The 21,062-nt window shown below is 43.9% G+C and overlaps 1 protein-coding gene across 1 annotated transcript in view; it reads left to right on the top strand.

Annotated features, from left to right (window-relative positions):
• The window catches only part of Pde1c (phosphodiesterase 1C, calmodulin-dependent 70kDa), a gene marked incomplete in the record, with an annotated part of 467,041 nt that overhangs the window by 62,823 nt on the left and 383,156 nt on the right, over positions 1 to 21,062 (top strand).

Raw genomic sequence — 21,062 nt, 5'->3', positions numbered from 1 at the left:
ATTATTTATTTTTGTTTGTTTCTTTTATTTTTCTTCTTTTTTATATACTTTTAGGTTGTCTGAAAAAATATAGTTTGTCTGTTTTATTTTACTGCTAGTGTTTACTGAGATTTTCTATCCTTCCATTCACTTTAAGATTGTCCATTTTAGGAGAATTTTTATAATAGCTGCTTTAAAGTCTTTTTCATCTAAGTCTAACAAGTGTATCACCATAACATTGATGTCTGTTAATTATCTTTCCCATATATGTTAACAATGATTTTCCCAGTTTTTTATTTTCAAAGTATTTTAAATTTTGTCCTGAACATTTAAAAGGTGGTTTGATGAAATTTTGGGTGTTGTTTAAAATATATAGAGGATTTATTGATATTTTTGTTTTGACAGTCACTTAACCCAATTGGGTATAGATTAAAATTTTTGTTCAGTCCTCTGTGGGTTGTAACTAGAAAGTTAATTTTGTTTTCAAATAGATTGTGATCTATTAGCTCAGTTCTTGACGTCTTTGGTATGATGCTTAGATTCAGATTTACTTATGTGTTGCTTAGAAGTGAGCTCAGAATTCATATCACTTTACTGATTAGTTTACTTTCCTGCATATCCCTGTTTCACAGCATCCCTTACACTTTTTTAGGTCCCCGTAGCTCTCCGTTTAGATTTCTGGGAAGAAGGTTAGAACCTTAGTTAAGTTTCTGTACCACTCACTTTCCAAAACTGTGCCTAAATCCCAGGCCAAGGGGGCTGAGGATACACACACAGAAAAATGCAGTGGAAGTTTATTCCTCTCTTGGGACTGCAGCTCCTCTGGTTGGAGATGTTGATGTGGGATACAGAGTGCTGGGGCACGAGAGAACAGACACAAGAAAAAAATGATGTACACAGATTTTCCTCAATCTCAGCATTAGGAGATCTGTTTTCTGCTCTTGTGCATACAGCTGGAAGCATTCACTGAGAGCCCTCCTAGTCCTGCTCATGTCTACTTAGAGGAAAGAATAGAGTACATGAGAGGAAAGAACGAAATGCTTGCCACTAGTTTGGTGCGCTTTGAATAGGCCCCACAGGGAGCTGTTGGTGATGAACCAGGCCCTCCTTTCAGGATAGCCTTTTCCCCTAATATCCTTTCTGCTGTTTGCAGTATCCTAAAATATGTGTTCCCTGGAATCTGTCGGGTTTTGTAGCTGCAGTCAGTAGGACTGCAGTGAGAGTCAGTGGGAGAGATAGGGGAAGTAATCTTTTGTATTCCTCTATAATCTTTTAGTATCCTACGTTATAAGATTAATAGATTCTGTAGTAATATTCATACTTGTCTATGATAAATGACGTGTTTAAACTGTACAACACAAGATACATTTTGCATTCTGTTTGCTAACATTTTATTTACTATTATTTTATCTATGCATAATCATTTTCTTTTCATGTATTGTCCTTTTCACTGTTGAAAGACAGTGGTAGTTGTATTCGGCTTCTCCGGTAGTTGTATATCCCTTGATCGACCTATTCCTTGAATGTTTGATGGGGATTGACTCTCAGGAGTGGAGCAGGTGTTGCCTTGTATTTTTTCCTTTGTGTATCATCGTATTACTACAGATTTAATTCCTTTAGTGTTACAAGTTCTATTCAGATATTTCTACTATGTCTTCTTGAGTCTATTGTGGTGTTACCTTTTTAAAGGAGTTTGTTTATCTCAACTGGATTTTTTTTTTTTTGTACTGGGAATTGAACTCAGGACCTCATGCTTGCCAAGTAGGCACTTGTGCTGCTGAGCTATATCCCCAGCCCTATTTCAACTGTTTTAAAAATTTATTGCCATCAAGTTTTCTGTAGTTCACTATGAACACATTGTTAATACGTGTGAAGGTTTAAGTGTGTGTGTGTGTGTGTGTGTGTGTGTGTGTTATGCTGGCATGCTGCCCTGTTCTGTCAGTCATGCTGAACTCATGAACATCTTCCCAGCATACTCTGCAGATCCTCTGAGCTAATCAGTTCTCTGTCGTATATTTGGGGTTGAGTGTGACACCAATAATTTCTTTTGTGCTCTGGAGAACATTTTGAGTAGCAGTGACTCCTATTGTGGTCTCCATGTTGAATATTCACCTTACTCACCTGCAAAATGGGACTACAATTCATTAGTAACACCATGAAAAGATTGAAAATCTCCAGATGCTTTTCAGGGTGATTTTCTCTTAAATAATTATCCTTGTATGTTTAGCTCCCGTGAAGCTGGTTTTTCTGCCTTACAAAAACTGGACTCCAAGTGTAGTGGAGCTCTTCTAGAGCACAAGACCCCACAGGGAGCTGTTAGTAATGAACCAGGCCCTCCTTCCAGGAGCTGCGTGAAAGCTTCTTCTAGCATTGCTTTGCAGAGAATGTAGTAGCCAATACTGCCTGAGTTGTGTGCCACGTAAAGCCCTGAAGTCTGGCATCCTGCATCTGCTCCCCACATGGCTCCTAACTATCTGTGGGTTGGCGTCTCAGAAATGTCAGGACTACGTTCATGGGAGTCTGCAGTGACCATGTTCAGGGGTCACTGAAATGAGATCTCATAAATGGTGTTGAGACAAAGACAAGGTGAGTGATTATTTCAGGGCTGTCACTCTGCCTCCTTCAGGTTCGGTGTTCAGAAGGGACTCTGTGGGTCTCAAGAGTCTTCAGCCCTCTAACTTGGGACAGCTTGAGGCTTGTTGTTCAGAAAGAAAGCTGGGCCATTTGGGGCTCAAAGGGGGCCATGGAGGAGGCTGTGCAGCAGGAACATGGCTGATGGGCAGCTTCAAAGAGGCGAAGCATTTTAATTGGCATCTTCCACAGAACAGCAAATGAAGTGCTCGGATTTCCTTCCTACATTCTCTCTCCCTTGGCTCCTGCTACCCTGGCTGGAACCCAGACAGAACTGAGCGGCCCTTTGGGAGCTGTCACCATGGCTTTCACGGCTCCCAGGGAGGCCTATGCGGGGTCGGAGTCCTCCCGTCACAGTGGATGCTGATTGTCTGAGAGTCTCCTGGGCAGTTTAGAAGCTTCCACTTAGCAACTGTTTCCCCCCAGGACCTGGTGGGCCTTCAGAGGAATGCTCTCCTCTCCTGTTCTGGAGAAGCTTCTGAGCTGTGGCTCTTTCAGCTCCCCCTTTCTCTTCAACCCCAAAGTTGTCAGGGGACAGATGGTACACTGTCCCCAGGACCCTTCATCCATTGCTTCTACTATAAGAAAAAGTGATTCTATTGCAAAAAACGGTTGAGGCCATCAGCCTGGTTAACCTGGCTTTCATAGTCTCAGGTTGTTTCGGTGCAGGTTTATGTCAAGGCTGGGCTTGCTTTCAGTTGCGCAGGATGCGAGTCTGCTGTGCCACAGCGGTGTCATCTTGGGCAGCTCACTGCTGTCTGGGCCTCGCAGCCCTCCAAAGCAAAGGAAAGGTTTGGAGGTAGATTACTGAATGGCACATCTTTTCTGACTGCATTGGCCCAAGTGGTGTGATTCCATCTCTGTCTATCTAATTGTGAAGATTTTGATATAGCAAATGTTTGGAGTTATCCCAAGCTGGGGGGTTTTGGTAGAAAGCTTCGGAATCAGACATGGGACCGCCAGGGTCCAATCAGCCGGGTACACTTGTAGAATCATAGCTGACCCACATGTGCCTTGTGCAGATTAGATGGTGCCTCTTATGAATCACTTTCTCCTGAAGATTGTCATGGCAAATACACATTCCTGTTGTGAGTGTGATGTGACTTGTGCTGTATAGAGTCACATACTGTACAACCTGTCCAACTGTACACAGTAGCTGTCTGTGTCCTTTAGCAAGTTGCTTGACTCTTCAGATTTCCATTTTCTCCTCAGGAAAAAGATGATGATGCTTCTCTCACAGGATAGTGGTGGTGAGAGAGATATGTGGGGAAAGCCCAGGGCTCAAACAGTAGTTGCTCTGGAATTGAGTTTCTTATCCCTTTTCAGCAGCTCTCTTCTTGGGGTGCGACAGGGTCAAAGTGCCTCTCTTGTCCAAAGGAGCAGTGTGAGGTGATCTGGTGTTCCCATGGAGGGCTTAAATATTGGAAACTGTCCTGTAGCCCATGCCAGCTTCTGCCACTGTCGCGGGAGTTCATGCCAAGCTGCCTTGGAACGTTCTCTCTGCTTGTCCTGCAGGGTGCAAGGGGAGCCCCAGGGACAGAGTTGATCATCTGAGGCACAGAGTGGCGTCACAGTTGTGAGGCAGTGGGGAGGCCCAGGAGATCCGAGACCAGAAAGGAAGAGTAACCCTGGCTGGGAGGAGTTCTTGCCTGGCAGAGGGGTGACCCTGGGGAGCCCTCCCCATGGATAGAGAGTTCATACCTGGCCCTGTCCCACCTGGGTCACCCACTAAGTCTGGCACTGGGGAGCCCAGTGGAGGTCTCTGTGGCCTCTGGCAGAGGAGCCGCACCACTTTTCTGACAGCAGCACTGGAACAGGCACGGGGTCTGTTCGGTAACATTCTTTTGCCTCTGGAGTCTCCATGGCCCTGCCGTATGCTAGAGGTGTGATAGGTGTCAGGAACATGGGTGTGAACAATGTAAGTTCCTCCCTCACAGAGCCCATGGTCTGCCAGGGAAACAGCTGTGCAACAACTCAGCCACAAATCTTCATTCAGTTACAGTTTTCCTAAGTGCGAGGAAGGGAAGGAAGGTACGATGGGTACCCGTGATACAATGAGAAAGTAGAAGGAGGAGACCTCGTGTACTCTGCTTGGGAGTCCAGGGGGCTTCCTGAGAACATTTGCTCCTCTCCTTTCACAGAACTTTGTGCTGATAACCACCTGACACATCTTCAACTTATTTTCTTTTTATCAATTTTTAATCTACTTATATTCCCTCCCCGAGACGGTGAGTCTCTCTGGAGAGAGGTCTCACCTTGTTGCAGGTCAGGGGCCCTAGTCCCAGCCAGAGCAGGGCACACACTCTGGGCTCAGGTGTGTGAGCTGACACCGTGGAAATCTTTCATGAGAAGGTATGTTTGGGGAGCAGAAGAAGGCAGATGAAATTGAGGAAATGGAGTGACTTCGCTGATCTCCTGGACTTGTTCTTCATGACCTCAGCCCACTCCGGGCTCTTTTCTATAACAGCATTAAAAGAGTCTGAGAACTAAAGATTCAACTTGAAAACTGTGGTCTGAAGGAGCCCTAGCTAACATATGCTGCAATATATTGAGTTTCCTTGGCTTTGGCGCATTGATGAGTATAACTAGGCAGCACTGAGGATGACAGCCAGTATCACAGTAGCTCCTGCTTACTACGTGCTTGCTCTGTGCTGGCACTGCAGTGCGTTCTGTCGTTCTGTCTCCTATCCATCGGGTTACACCTCAGGGACTTAGTTCTTGCCACTCCCTCAGCCTGCATTGCTTTTCTCTGGTGCCCGCAAATTGTGTGGGTCTCAGCTCAGAGCTCCTCATGGGGACCTTATCTAACTATCCCACTGACAGCTCAGGCCTTCTTCATCTTCTTACCTGGCCACACTTCTCTACAATATGCTAATCACACCTGCTGTTAGGTTATTTATATAAAACCTTAAGATAAAGGGGAAGAAAAAGTTACAATTTCTGCATTTGTTGCCATAAAAATTCCACATGTGACAGTGAAGTCCTGTTGGTGCTCTTTCCACTTTGTAGCTCACAGAGTACTTTCTCATAAATTACTTTTCTTATAAATTAGCTCACTGAGACCTTCCTTAAAACCAGCTGCACTGTGGATTGCAGGACAGGCCCTGTTCATAACATCTGACAGGAGAAGCAGCTCAGACCCGAAGATGCTGAGTGAGGAAGTCAGGGCCAGGGAGGCAGAATGGGGTCGGGAGGACTCAAAGCCAGGCCCTGGAATTCTAAATCCCAAGCTCCGCTGGACTGTGTGTGATAAACAACGAGGGACATCGGGGCCCACAGTCACACAAGTAGAAGTAATTCTCATAACACAGTGTTGCTAGCAGCCAGCTGCCAGAGTGGGGGTGAAAATGGTTTCCATCGGCTGTATATGTTCTTGTCCTTGCCCTTTACACCAGTCCCCTTGGGCAAAACTCTACGCAGAGGTGACTTGAGGGACTGCAGCCCTTGGGGACTGATAGGTGGGATGTTTTTGGAAAGCTCATTGTGACCTTAAATTCAGTTTCCTCAGAGTCCTATTCCAACCCTGGTCTGACACATATAGCCCTATAGCTGCACTGTGTGAGGGGCTCTGGACTTGTCTCTATAGCACTTATTAGACTTTTTAGCCATTGAACAGTAAGCTCATTAATAGAAGTACTGTGTGATAGAGAAAATGAAAAGCGCCACAGGCATTCAGGAGCCGTGAGCGTGTATACGTATGTGTGTCTGGTGGGTGGGGGGAAGCTGAATGCTTTGAAGAAAAAGATGGATCTATGTAAAAACTTTCACAAAAGAAGATGGAGAAAAAAATGTACCAGGCTGTCCCAAGCAGGTTTATAACATGCTAACGTGCATTGCAGAGGCTGCGGCTGCCTCCTCACCCCTCACATTCTTGAGCTGGAATGTATCTTCTCGGTGAGGACACTGTTGATGCCTAACCAGTGCAGCTGGGTTCCCCGTATGTGATGAAGAGCTGTCTGCTGTGGAGATCAGTGATGATGAGTTTGCATAGTGGTAGATTTTGATAGATTTTTGGAAAAAATAGTAAAGTTGATCCCTGAAGGTTCAGCCAGAGGCCCAGGTTCCTGGGAAGGCTCTCATCTCTGACTTGTACTCCCCAATGTACCAGAGAGACCAGAGTTGGGTTCTCCCAGGCCCCAGGATTCTCCTAATTGTTCTGCATAAAATCAAAGGTGCTGAACATTCACTTCTCAGTTTCTTCCTTGTTAATAGTAAAACAAAAGAAACAGAGCTGGGTTTGGACTTCCTGGAATCCTGGAGGCTTCTGGAGCCAGAATCCAAGGAGATTCTTTACCCATTTCTGCAGTAGATGTTTATGAGATCCGTGTGTCATGTGCATGCTCAGTGAAGACACAAAGGAGGTTAAGAAAGTTGTCCTTACTGTCATGAGACATGTACCATTTAAGAAATTGCTATTAATAATATCACCACCGATATCTATCTTTAAAGAGCATCTCATCCTGATCATGTGCTAAGATGCTGCTGAGGGTTTCATGTGTTTTTCCCTCATGCTGACAACCCCAAGAGGTAGTATTTATGACCTAATTTTACATAAGAGGAAGAAACTCAGAGTTTTGTTAACATGGTAGAGGATCCAGGTTCTAAGTCAGTTCCATTTGACTCTGAAGCCCTCAGAATTGCTACACGTTGCACAGACCCCAGGTGCTGAGGGATGGGAGCAGCAGGTGTTTCTACTTAGGAAAAGTGGAGGTGGAATGAAGGTTAAAGGGCACCAACAAGGGCACAGGGTCTGACTTGGCATGCACAGACAACGGCTCGGTGTGGCGGGCGTGCAGGTATGTGTAGGGAGGGGGCAGCAGTGGGGGGCAAGGCTGGAGGGCTGATTGGAGCTGTGCTATGTAGAGATTTGTCATCCAGGCATTACTGTCTCCTTTAACAGGCTATGGGATCCTGCAGAATATTATAGACCAGGGTCAGATGGAGCACTAAAAACTCAACTGTCTTCAGGGACCAGGCAGTGAAATACACTCTACAGTAGCTTGGTTAATGTCTTTAGAGGGGGATTTTGTGCCAGATACTGTTCTGAATTCTAGAGATACAGAGAATAAGACTGCTGCAAGTTGCCTTCAGGAAGCATATATCCTCTTGTGTTGCAATTATGACCTAATTTTATATAAAACCACAGTATTTGTGATAGAGAAATATGTAAACAAATAAAAGGGTAATTCCAGATCCTTACAGGTGCTTGAGACAGAGTGTGGTCAGGGAAGTCCTCTCCAGGGTTGTGCTTTTTGAGTTGAATCCTAAAAGGCAAGAAGGAGGCTTGCCCCAAGAACTCTTAGAGGCAAGGTAACAGGAGCCAGGCCTTGGGTTTAGACCACACAGATATTAATCCAGATTGGTGATTTACTCACTGTGTGGCCTTGAGAAGGTCACCTAAACTCTGTGTGCCTCAGTTACCACATCTGTAAAGCAGGGATGGCCCTGCTTCCCAGGACTGTGAGGAGGAGTACTTGAACTAGCACACGTGCAGCAGCACTTAGACTGGAATCTGTCAGGACAGCTGCTGCCCCAGAATCCATGCCAGGAGCCCAGCACACCAAGCAGGAAAAGCAGGTGGAAAAGGAGTACATTTGGCAGATAGAATGGTAGCCCTGTGGCTAGTGCTAGCGGGACAAGGAAATGAAGCCTAATCGGCAGAGGATTGGAGGCAGCCATCAGGGCTCAGCACAAGTGTTGAAGTGATGAGGTGATGTGGTCTATGGACCTTTTAAAAAGCCCAGGCTTGTGGGTGCTGGGGCCAGAGTTTCGGGAGGGGAGCCTGAAGGAATGGTAGGAGTTGGTGTGTATTTTAGAGGTGAAGCTTTAAGATTTACCCATGGAGGAAAGAACAGAAGTGAAGCAGTGTCGCAGATTGTCTGGTCAACTCTGGTCAGGAGGGCGGAGGATACAGAAGGGTCCCATTTACAGAAATGATAAGCCCCGGTGGGGGGCAGGTTCCTGGGAGATGCAGACAGTCCTGCTGTGACATGTGTGTTGTGACAGTCCTGCCACATGTTCCTGTGGGGGTCTCCTTGGCAGCTGGAATGAAGCACGTCTGGTGTGAGCGACAAGGATTCCTGTGACCCTGGGGAACGGTTCCCATGTGAATTCAGGTCATTTATTTTTAAACACCCTGCTTGCCAAGCCAAACACCTGCCTCCAGTTTGTGATCCTCGGATGGTCCCCAAACCACCATCTGGTCTAGAAGATTAAATGCCAAGCTAAGGGCAAGCCTTTAACTGTCCCACAGAAAAGCTCTTTGGTTTAGGAAGAGAGGAGGAGAGTTCTGGCAGCATGACCAGTCTCTTTCGGGGTCCTCTGTGATTTCCTGACTAGGTTTCATCTTGTTCTGTGGCCCTGTACTTAGCAGCTCATATATGCCAGAGCCTGTATGAAGCTGGAGGGAGAATGTGAGAAGATGTGGCTCTGCCTAGGGGAGCTCAGGCCAGTGGGCATTCAAGTCCTGGCCTGAGGGCATGCTGCTCTATGCTTAGTTATATTTATTTGATTCATTTTGATCTGTTCAGCCTGCAGCCAGTTGGTAATGATGCGATGATTTATGCTTCTGGACATGGCAGTGCTGGCAGTGCATGCCTGAGCTGATTTTTGGGACCTGTGTACACTACTCTGTGTGTGTGTGTGTGTGTGTGTGTGTGTGTGTGTGTGTTTCCATGATTACAAGGAGCTGGAATCAAAATCTTTGAAATTAAGCAGCCCAAGTTCAGTCCTGAGTTCCTATCTTAAATCTGAGGATGTTGTGAAGGGGTGAAACAGTCTCTCTCTCTCTCTCTCTCTCTCTCTCTCTCTCTCTCTCTCTCTCTCGCGCGCGCGCGCTGCCTTGGACAGTCCTTCTCACCTGCACATACCCTCAATATCTATCATTTGAAACCTTTGGGTTTTAAAGTTCTCTCACAGAATTGCTGAAATAAACCAAGAGGAACAAACACTGAATTCTATAGCATGTAAGTTCAAAACCACCCAGGGCTTTCCAGAGAGTGCTTTTCTCAGAAAGTGCACTTGGCTTTTCCCTTTGGAAGTAGGCACATGTCCTTTCACACCCATGATCCAAAGTGTGACCCCTGGGCCAAAGTATCAGGACCACTTGGGAGCTTGCTAGAAATGCAGAATCTCAACTACAGCACACCTTCCCATCATCACTGAGAAAGAACCAGGGTGTTTTCTTGTTTTTGGTTCTGGTTTTTTAAAAATTTTTGTGACACAGTCTCACTAAGTTGCTCAGGCTGGCCTTGAACTTGAGATCCTCCTGGGATTACACACATGCACCACCGTAACTGGCTAGGACCTGCATTTGAACAAGACCCCAAGGTGACCCCTGTGCACAGTCAATTCTGAAATGTGCTAATTTGCGCAGAAACCTTCTGCATAATGCTTATTTGGATGGCTCCTGGGTGTACAATGCAGAGGACAATTCCCAGGTGCCCATCACTGCTCCTGAGATTCTCATGGGAAAAGAGATTTGACTGAGGAAGTTAGACCCTTGGATTAGCTCAAAGTGCAGAAATGAGAAGGCATTTAGTAATGGGTTGCCAAGGCACATTTGAAATAAAACATATTTTTATCTTTGAGCAGTGGCTTAAATAACTTGAATTTTGTGGGTAAAGGAATGAAATATTTTTGCCAAATGGGGAAGGAACTATGCTTGTCAGTTGGAGAAGAGAAGGCTTACCGATATGAATCAGAGGGCTCTCAGGAGGAAAGGAAATCAGACCTTTCCTCCAGGGTGTCAGCTACCAGGACTAGATGGAGATACCCTGACCATTACCACTAGGAAGAGCTGAGGTCCATGTAAGGAGGCAGTGTTTTGAAGAGATACCCCACAGGGGACTGATGTACTAGCACCTGAATTTAGAACATGTTCAGACACATCTACTCTCAGATGAATTCACTTTCCCATCTGTAGATGTTTGTAGGCTGAAATAGAAAGAAGGCAGTTGTAGTAAAGAGTCCCTTTTGTATGGATCAGGACCTGCACGCTATCCTTTGTCTTGAGTGTGGTCCCAGCATCTGGTGAGGGCCTTTGTGCTGGATCTTAACACTATAGGCAAGCAAGTGAGTATACATGAGAGGGAGCGTGAGAGCTGGCCTCATCTTCCTAACGACCAACCAATTTAACCTCAATTCAGTTGTATTGTCCGCTTTTCTGTTGCTGAACAAAAGCTCTGACACCTGCATTTTAAAGGAAGAAATGGCTTATTCACTCTTGTTTTCATGGCATTTAGTCCATGGTCAGCTGGCTCCAAGGCAGAAATATTATGGCAGAAAGGTGTGGTGGAGCAAAGCTGCTTAGTTCATGGTGGCTGGAAAGCAGAGCAGGGGACAACACCAAAGAGGAAGGGGTGAGGGCCCAACTGTAGTACCAAAGGCTGCACCTCCATGAGTGACCTCGACATACCCAGAAGCATGTTTTGCTAATCCCCTTGGTGGCTTCTAAACCAATCAAGTTGACAGTCTAGCTGGCCTGTCACAACAGTCAGGAGAACTTTACCTTCATGGCTCAGTCTCTTATTAGGCCCCAAACCACCTTCACACTGATGCAATGGGTTAAGCTTTCAACATGTAAATTTGTGGGGACATAGTCAAACCATAACATCTTCTCCCCTCTCCCACAATGAAAAGCTTTCCCAGCCTGTCAAAGTGAGAAATTTATAGTACAATTGTTTGGTCTGCTCCTGGCCCTAGAATGTGCCACATCCATTTCCTTTTCCAGGACACACTCTTTAGTTCTCTAAATTTCGCCAATTCTTGTCTTGCTAGAAGCCTTCTAGTGCCACTCATTCTAGGCTACAAGGACCTCTACCTTTTGTGAACAAGGAACCTCCATGCAGCATTCAATAGTTAGGATTGTCTCATGCATTAATACTATGTTTCCCCAGCAAGGCCTCAGTTCATAAAGGTCAAGGACTGGTAGCCTTGCCAGGTGGTTTCATCAGAAATACTAGACACCTTTGTATGGCAACAACTCAATAATATGAGCAACTTGAAAGAAGCTCATTGGCTGGTCTATGGGTTTCAGCTGGGTTCCTGGTCATGTCCAGCCTCATGTCCAGCACCATTGGAGGGGGCTTGAGGGGTGTTAGTAGAGGGTGGTAATTGATTGTTGGATCTGAGTAACAGAGCTATGAGCATCAACATGAAACTTGGAACAAAGATGTGATTGAAATAAGTAAATTTTACTTTTCATTAAGATTTCATTTTATTTGATAAAGGATTGGTGCATATGCATAGAGCAAAACAAAATATAATTTATGGAATAAGGTAGGATGTAGATAAATAAGCAAACATATAAAATCAGACCAGGCGAGAAAGAAATGGATTAGACAAGCCTTTCCATATGACCCAAATTCCTGCAAATAAGAAAAATAAATAAAAGAAATATGTTTTTCAAGCTGCCTTCTGAGATGGCAAAGACTTCTGCGGTTTTCACCTCGTATTTCATCACACCCTGGGCCAAGTGAGCTGGCAAGCCATACTGACTCTTCAGGGTGAGTCTTGCCTTCTGCAGGGATTGCCCACTTATCGAGGAGACAGGGACCTGGAAGGTGCACCATTCCAGTCTGTCACATTATCAGCCCTACAAATTGGTTTTATTTTCTTTGATACAAGAGCCTGATTCTAAGTTGACAGCCAAATTGTCCTGTAAGGCAGGATGAGGTAATGCTGAGCATTGATAAAGGGAGAGGAACAGGATGGAGAGTGGTGATACCTTTCATGTTTATGGTCACAAATTTCATCTGAATAGTTGAGCTCTGTTCCCTGAGGAGCAGGAGAGCGCAGGGCAATCCACTGTGACACCACCAACTTGAGGCTCAGTGGAGGGGAGAGAGGCTCTCCTGCCAGGTCTGGATTGTGTAGCCATGAGCTCATTAAATAATACTAAGACTTAGTTATTAGACATGTGATAGACATAATATTTTTATGGCTCTGTAATAAGGTGGTACTGGATTCAGTTTCCAGACCTGCCATTACTAATTGTTTCAATTCAGGTAACAAGTGAACAATGCTTAATTATTGTATTATATAATATCTTATATTTTGAGCAACCCAACTAATATATTTTATGTAAATATTTCATTAACTCAATTATTTTTGTGAATTATCCATTTTATGGCCACAGTATTTTATGTTCCCTATAACCTGGCAGGGGTTTTCCCACTTGTGCATCATGCCCCACCCCATGGCAGGCTGTGGTCATGTTTCATAGACACATCTTGCCAAGCTCAGCCCAGGCATCAGAAGCACTAGATTCAGTCATTCTCATTCAGTCATCCTCAATCACAGTTATACATGTTCATGCCTACAACAGACCCCAGGCTTGTCGAGCATCAATATTTATCAAATCAAAGGAAGCAAAGGAAGCTAAACCTTTTGCTTCACCCTTGACAGATAATGGCACTGGAGTTAGAGAGAGGGGTTACTTTCCCTCCTCCGGGAATACAAGGCTAGAAGCTGAAGATGTGGAAGGCATTCTGGCTCAGCAGCTTTGCCTTGTTCTCATCTCCCACAAGCCACTTGATCTTGCAGTGACCCTCTCTTCACCTGGCAGAGTAGGACCTGCCTCCTGGAAGCTGTTATTGTGAGTTGTAGTGATTTATGCTAAGGTGGATTTGATTCTTTTTTTCTGTTTTTATTGATTATACAGATTAATGGGCTTCGTTCTGGCAGATTGGTATATAACATAACTGAAGAAAAGCTTTTAAAACATTCTTTGAAGGACACTTATGGTTTTTTTTTGCCTATGTATTCATTTGAAATAAAATTTGTTTTCCAGTTGAGATAAGTTTACATTAATAATCAAAACTAAAATCAAAGGAGAATCTTTAGTATTCAATTTCTGAAGAGTTAGATGGAATTGTTGGATTTCAAGGGCTTGTTTTGGACCTTCCTTTCTGTGCTGGTGGTTTAAAAATGTAATTGTAGATATAAGAGGTGTATACTTCAAAGGACCATTTTATACGACAGAGTATGAAATTGTATTTGCCACTGTGTAGCATAGAACCTTTTCTATAATACTGAAGTAATTTCTTGGTTTTCTTTCAAAAAGTAGGACTGTGTTCCTTCTTTTGGCTTCTCAGCTTTTCTTTATTTTTTCCCACATTTTTATTGGTACATATTGCTTATTCAGATTAATGGGTTTTATTTTGACAGATCTGTACGTGCACATAACACACTTTAATCATTTCCCTTCCATCACTCCCTTTCTCCCGCTCCCTCCTGCTTTCACATGTTTGAGGAGTTCATTGTGTACAGTGTCTTTTGATCATATTCATGCTCCCATTACCCGGTCTTACATCCCCTCTCCCTTCCTCTTCTTTCCTTCCCACAACTTTATGTACGGTCCTCTTGGCTATTCTCCAAGGCTTTCCTTTGAAATCTGGGTGAAACCCTGTCTGACCCCACACCTCTTGCATTCTGAATGCCAGTAAAAACCAGTATCACACAGACTATAACCAGTATCATCATGCCTGTTAGTGGAAACACTGATCAGGCCCACTTGGACCATGGTTGCAACAACTTCTGAGAGCTTGGATGGCTAAATACAGTGAAATGAATTCTGGGGGAACCAACTCACTAGGCAGTCCTTCTCCAGCAGGAATCTCTTCTGAATAGAAAGGTTGACACTTTTTTAAAAATTAAGTTTATTGGTACAATTTAGATATACATAATGATCATATTCATCATAGGGAATTTGTATCTGTCTATGATATATCTTCATTACTCTTTTTTCCCCAATCCCTTTCTCTCCCTTCAACCCCTCTTCCCCTCCTTATTTACCTAACTTTGTTTCCATTTATTCTTCTTTTATCATTTATTTTCCTTTTCTCTTCCTTCCTTTCCCCCTTCCCCTCCCTAATTCCTATTTCCTTTTGAACAGTTTCTTCCTGTTTCACAATATCTATTATACCTTTTGGTCCTTATTCACTCTTTCAGTTTGTCCTACCAGGGAGACAATGTGATATATACACGTGTGTCTGATTTATTTCACTTACAGTGTGGTCTCAAGGGCATCCATTTAAAGGTTGACACTTTTGCACCATTGACCCTGCAATAGGTGGGACCTTGCTAATTCCTCAGATACCTCCAAGGCATCTTTCTTCTTGCCCCTGGACAGGGTACTTGGTTTCTTTCTAGTGATGCTAATTTCTTTAACAGCTGCATATCCCCAAAATTATGTATGATTCCTTTTAGGCCAAAATTTAAGTCTTTAAGAGTATTTCAGCTCTGCCTTCTGCCCACTATAAATCTGACTAAAAGCAGCAAGCAATACCTTTAAATTAGGCTGTCTTGAAATTTCCTCCACTAGATTAATTGATCTATCCCCCATAATCGCAGTCTCCTGCAAAGTTTCAGGACATGGGAAAGATGTAGACAAATTTTCTTCCAGAGTGCGAAACATGGACTCTAGTTCAAGTACTGAAACCTCCTGAGGCTGGCCTTTACTGTCTGCATTCTCATCAGCATTCTGGTCTTCTGTGCTCGACCAGAATCACCCAGCAGGCTCTGTTTATAGTGTAGTAGGGCTTCTCTAACCCACATCTCCAAAGCTTTGCAAACTTCTCACACAAACCAGTTCCAAAGGCTTTTAAACTACATGGTCAGTTATGGTCTATTCTCATGTTACTCTGTTCTAACTATGGAAGACTTACTGGGGTTAGGAAGATGCCTGGTAACTGGTACTCTTGAATGAACATGGCAATGAAGTTCTTCCCTATGTAAAAAGCTCCTCTTCTGGATTCTATTTCTATGAGTCCTGATCCCCTTAGCCATTTCACCAAAGAGCCTTTTTCTACTACTGACAGTTTCCTGGGTTTATGCCAGGTGCCAAGCACCAGGCAGGTGACCTACCCATTTTCTTTAGGTTGGTACTTATCTCTCATTGTGGATAAGGGCACACACAGGTGAGAGGGTCAGGCTCAGACTGGACCCCCTATAGGTGCAACTGTATTTCATCTATCTGCTTTCCTTGAAGGCAAAGAGGCTAAGAAATTGTATTTCATCTATCTGCTCTCCTTGAAGGCAAAGAGGCTGAGAAGAAAGACATAGATTTTGTATTTAGACACCCTTGGCCTTAAATTGAGGTTCAGCCATACAATTTTATGGTCTTGGAAAAATTATCCAACCTGTTTCTGAACTCCTATATGTTAAGTGGGAGTAACAGTCATATGTAATGTGAAAGCAAGTACCATCATTAGGAGTGAAGGGGTGCACATTTAACTGGTATTTGCAACTTTTTCAGTGCCTGATTAGTATTTTTGAACAGGTCATGTACATGTACCAAATTCTCATAAAGAATATAAGCATGTATTACACATATGTACCAATAGCCAAAAAAGTTACATGAACTTGTGCCAAAATATCTTTGAACAGGTAAATGGATCCTTAGAGTACATTTGGACACCCATGGGATATTAATGTCATTCAAATGCCCTTTTCCTGTTCTCTTCCAGGTATTCTTGGCCACAGTCACACTTGGCCTGATATATTGTTAGGATACAGATCATTGATTCACTTAATAAATATTGTACTCCAGGCATTTAGGCATGGGATACAGCAATTTTTTTAATTGGTGGAGAGTCTATGTTTTGTGGGGTTTACAATGAAATGAAAGGAGAAAAGCAATAAATCCCACAAATAAAATCTAGGTGATAAGTGCTATAGAGAGGAATAATGCCAGGAAGAGGGATTCGGGGGCTGTGACCCTAGTAGGTGGTCACAGAAAACCTTACTTAGAAGCAAAGATAGTTAAATGCTATTTTGGACTTGGTCTCTTTCTCCCCAGTATTATAACCTGTTTCCCTGCTGTTGTTTGTTCTTTGTAAGTTGAAGGCAGGGTGAGGTGAGGTGAGACATCAATGAGCAATTCTGAGCTTTATCTCCTCTCAGTAACTAGAGAAAGTGCCTGGAACCTCATTCTAATCTTCTCTTCTCTAGGGAGGTCCATTGTGCCTGACATTCTAGCCACCAGGCTCCCTGAAAGAACTCACCTGCAGAGGGTTTCTGAGCCAGACCCAGAGCTTGTGGCAAAGCAGCAGCCACCAGCACATTCAACAGCTTTCCTCACAGGAGGCCAGCTCTGCTCTGGGCATGCTGCACACTGTGTGTTTCCCTGGCACTCAGAATTTCAGCTGCGTTTATGATCACCCAGGTGTCAGGGCTTTCAAAACAAGGGTGGAAGTGTTTGGGTACTAGCTTTGGTTACAAAGCAGTGTGCACCTGCCCAGGCCACCACACGACGGTTTGGCTGCTCATCCTTCCCACACTCTTCCCTGTCCTTTCTGATGGCCTGAATCAATTGTGGCTTGGCTGGGACATCAGCAGCCCCTTGCTTGTCCGGGGTTAGGATACTCACTGCTCTGAGTTAACTTCCCTTCTCAGTTCCATGATCTCCGTGGCACGTTCTTGGAAACTTTTTCTGGGTAATTCTGGGAGGAAAAGTGCTCAGCAGACATACAACTATACCAATAACACATCATTTAGGTCGCTGCTTCTCAGACATTAGATTATCTAAATGACTTCTGAGGCACTTGTTTAGAGTCTAGAGTTCTGTCTCCACTTGTGGAAATTTTCCTTTGGTGGATCTGAGACCAGTGAATCTGTATTATCATATCTTCAAATCCGTTTCTTAACTAATCACACCTAGGTAAACTTGGATGGAGAGGCACCGTTAAATCCCTCATTCTTGTATATATGTCAAGACTGGGTGAAACCCGTGGCTGCACCATTCCATGATCTGCAACCTTTGTGTTTTGTGCCATTCCTATGGCATGGACAACTTTCTATAAATCTACATAGTCATTTTAATAAGATCTAACGTGGGGCTGGGGATTTAGCTCAGCAGCAAAGCGCCTGCCTGGCAAGTGCAAGGTTGTGAGTTTGGTTCCCGGTACTGGAGAAAAAACAAAAAAAAAAAAAAAAGATCTAATGTGCCTTAAAAATGGAACATCCACTTCATTGTTAAAGCTAGTTGTATGCTTTTTAAAAATACAAGGCAAATAGGAGTGTTGGGAGGTTGTCCTGCTGGTGGGCCATCAGATGTGTCTGGAAAGTTATAGGCTGGGGATGAAAGGGCTTTGCAAATCTGGCTACAGTGACTTCTTGTAGTGCAGGTCTCTGCTGAGTTTTTATCATTTGAACTTCCCTTCTGCATGCAGAGAGGATAAAAGTTCAGCAATAGTCATCAAAGTGCTGCATCTTGAACATGGGGAAGATGGAGTCACTCATGGATGGGCATCCCAGTGTGTCTTCCCATTGCTGTTCTGTTCTGTTCATTTCTTTTTTCTTTTCTCTTCTCTTCTCTTCTCTTCTCTTCTCTTCTCTTCTCTTCTCTCTCTTTCTTTCTGTCTCTCTCTCTGTCTCTGTCTCTCTCCCTCCCTTCCTTCCTCCCTCTTTCTTTTTTTGTTACTAGGAATTGAACTCAGGACCTTGTGCTTGTCAGGCAGGCACTCATGCCACTGAGCTATATCCCCAGCCCCCACTGCTGTTCTGTAGGCTGGGAGCCTCTTGTTACTGTCTCCCCAGATATTCTAAAGAAGTTGGAAATATATATTTATAATTGAAATCTCTTAACTTTAAAAAATGCAGACAACTAATTTTTTTAAAATTAAAAGCATTGTGGGGCCATATGAAACACGCCTGGGGCTCTCTGTGAAAGTCAGTCTCATGTTTTTGGTCAACAAAGCCACTTGTGGGCATTTTCATGTATTTGGTCTGCTTCAGCTCTAAAAACACTGACTGCAGGCACTGTTCTGTGGGCAGTCACTGCGCAAAAGAATAGAGATACAAAGGTGGGCAGGTATTATGATCCTTGCCTTGGATGGCATAGCTTATAGTTTAGAAAAATGGTTCTCAAAATTTAATCCTGAGAGTAACATCACAACATCACCAGGGAACTTGCCAGAAATTCAGTACTCATGAGACCCAAATGAGTCAGAACATGTATTTTAACAGACCCTCCAGTCTTCATTTTGGAAAACCTTCCTTGTGGTTCTAATGCCTGCTGAAGTTTGAGAACTGCAGATCTGGAAGGAGAGTCAGTTATATGGGCAGAGAGGTAAGTAGCATGAGTCAGGGAGATTTTTCTGATCTGTGGCTCCACCAGGATCTTAAAGGATGTGTAAGGATTACCCAGGTGAAAAATTGGGAAGGGTGTCGCCAGAATGGAGGTAACTGAAGTAGCAGGGCGGAGGGGACAGTGTGAGAAGGAGTGTTTGTGGATGGCCAGTGAGTGCTTATTAATGGACACTGAATTGTGCTCTGGGAAATATAGTTTCTAGAGTTTGGATACTGAGTGTCCCTCAAAGCCCCATGTGTTAAAGCTTTGACCCAGAGCAGTGCTGTTGGGAGAGCATGGGAATCTTTAGAGGTGGGACCATGGCAGGTCTTCAGGTCACTGGAGCCCTGCTCATGAAGTGGAGTGTGGGTCCCTGGCCCCCTTCTTACTCTCTCTTTTGCTTCCTAGCCATGAGGTGAGCAGTTTTGCTTCACCAACTACTCCCCACCATTGCCATCAGACACCCACTACAGAAGCCTAAAAGCAATGGCCATGGACTTGAAACTCCAGACCATGTGGCAAAATGAAATTTTTTTCAAATTATCTCAGATATTTGTTGTGGTGATGGAAAGCTGACCAACATAGAATTGGAAAAATAAAATGGAGTGAGGGAGCCCTTGGGTTCTAGGGCAGGCGAGCTGCATTGGGTCTTGCAGTTGTTGGGACATTACTCTATTACTTGAGACTTTTTAGCAGGGGAGTGGTATCAGATCTGTGTGTAGGAAAATGACACACATAGTGGACCTTACAATAGCTCTCCTTGTGCCCCCGACCCCAGACCTGGATTCCTACCTGTGCTGGTGTGACATGGATCTGCGCTAGCAATTCCCATCCTTTAGTTGGGTGGTGAGGCAGGAGGTCTGGGGCTGAGTGTAAAGTAGTGGTCCTGGGAGAATGTGAACACTTCAAGGTGCAGAATACAGTTCTAAACTCTGGGAACTATATTTCCCGGAGTTCAGTGCCCATTAGCACGCTCTAATTGGCCATCCCCAAAGCCTCCCTTCACACACTGTCCCCTCCTCCCTACTGCTGCATTTACCCCCGTCCCGGGAACACCCTTCCCAATTTTTCACCTGGCCAATCCTTACCCAGCCTTTAAGATCCTGGTGGAGCCACAGACTTCGGAGAAGTCTCCCTGACTCATGCTGCTTACAACTCAGACACTGTAGTGGCCCGTGTACTCCCTGCATTAAGTCAGTCTATCAGTTTTTGCAAGCAAAGGCCTGGGGCTGGGTGGAGAAAAACAAACCTAACTGTTCTATTTTCATTTTTAGAGATCTATGATGTGTAAAAGGGAAGCAATTTGAATTCAGAAATTTGCATCCATAACTTACTGACTCATTCTTCTGCTTTTTCTCCTACCTTCCTTTCCTTCCTTCCTCCCTCCCTCCCTCCCTCCCTCTCTCCCTTCCTTCCTTCCTTCCTATCTTCCTTACTTCCCTCCTTTCTCCCTTTCTCCCTTTCTTCCTTTCTTCCTTTCTTCCTTTCTTCCTTTCTTCTTTCTTTCTCTCTCTCTCTCCCTCTGTGTCTGTCTGTTTGTCTCTCTCTCTGTCAATCAACTTTGGTTTTATGTATTTTGCACAGACCCTATTCAACTTCCTTCTGTTTTGAAATGCTGTGATGTGGGAGATGGCAGGAGCTCCCCCTGCAGGCCTTCTAGAGTAATGCCTTGTTCATAATATACAAAGACCGGAGATCCCATGGGGGAGGACCCTAATGCCAGGAAGAAAAAAGAGATAGAGATTGAATACATTAACTTTTAAAAATTGTCTAAGTGTGCAGAAGCTTAAAATGCTTATTTCTCAGGGAGTGTGAAAGATATTTTTGACTCATTTGTTATAAAATCATGTAGTAAGTTCAAGAAATTAATTTTTCTTTTGTTTATAGTCATGATTCCTACACTGTCACAATTAAGTAGCAATCTCCTCCATTCTGTCTGTGGACTGAATGTTTCTTCTGAGCTAAAAATGAACATGTTTTTCCTGTTGATTACTTTGGGTGTTCATTCAAGTAAATATTCACAAATATTTATGTCTGTCTTCCGTGTGTACACAAAACAGTCAAGGAAGGTATCATTTTCAAGGGAATCAAAAGTGATATTTACAGTGTGCAAAATTTGTGTTTCTACCTAATAACTGATTTCTTACTTTACCAGCAAAGATGGGTTCATAAATTATAGGGGATATTGATTGTGAACCCATGTATAGATGATGAATTATAGAAAGGTCATCTGAGGAAGCAAACTGCCTTTCTTAGAAGCTTTACACCCAAGGCTTTTTAGAGCTGTTCTCTGAGCAATTCTGTAAATTCTCCTTTAGGACCTATCCTGTTTGTTATCATCTAACTTTAATATTCTTCTTAAAAAAGTCCAAGTTTGTCA

This window comes from Chinchilla lanigera, unplaced genomic scaffold (genome assembly GCF_000276665.1).
Source record: "Chinchilla lanigera isolate Chin_1 unplaced genomic scaffold, ChiLan1.0 scaffold00009, whole genome shotgun sequence".
NCBI lineage: Eukaryota > Metazoa > Chordata > Mammalia > Rodentia > Chinchillidae > Chinchilla > Chinchilla lanigera.
Note: the sequence above shows the minus strand (reverse complement) of the source record. Positions and strands in the feature narration are given on the sequence as shown.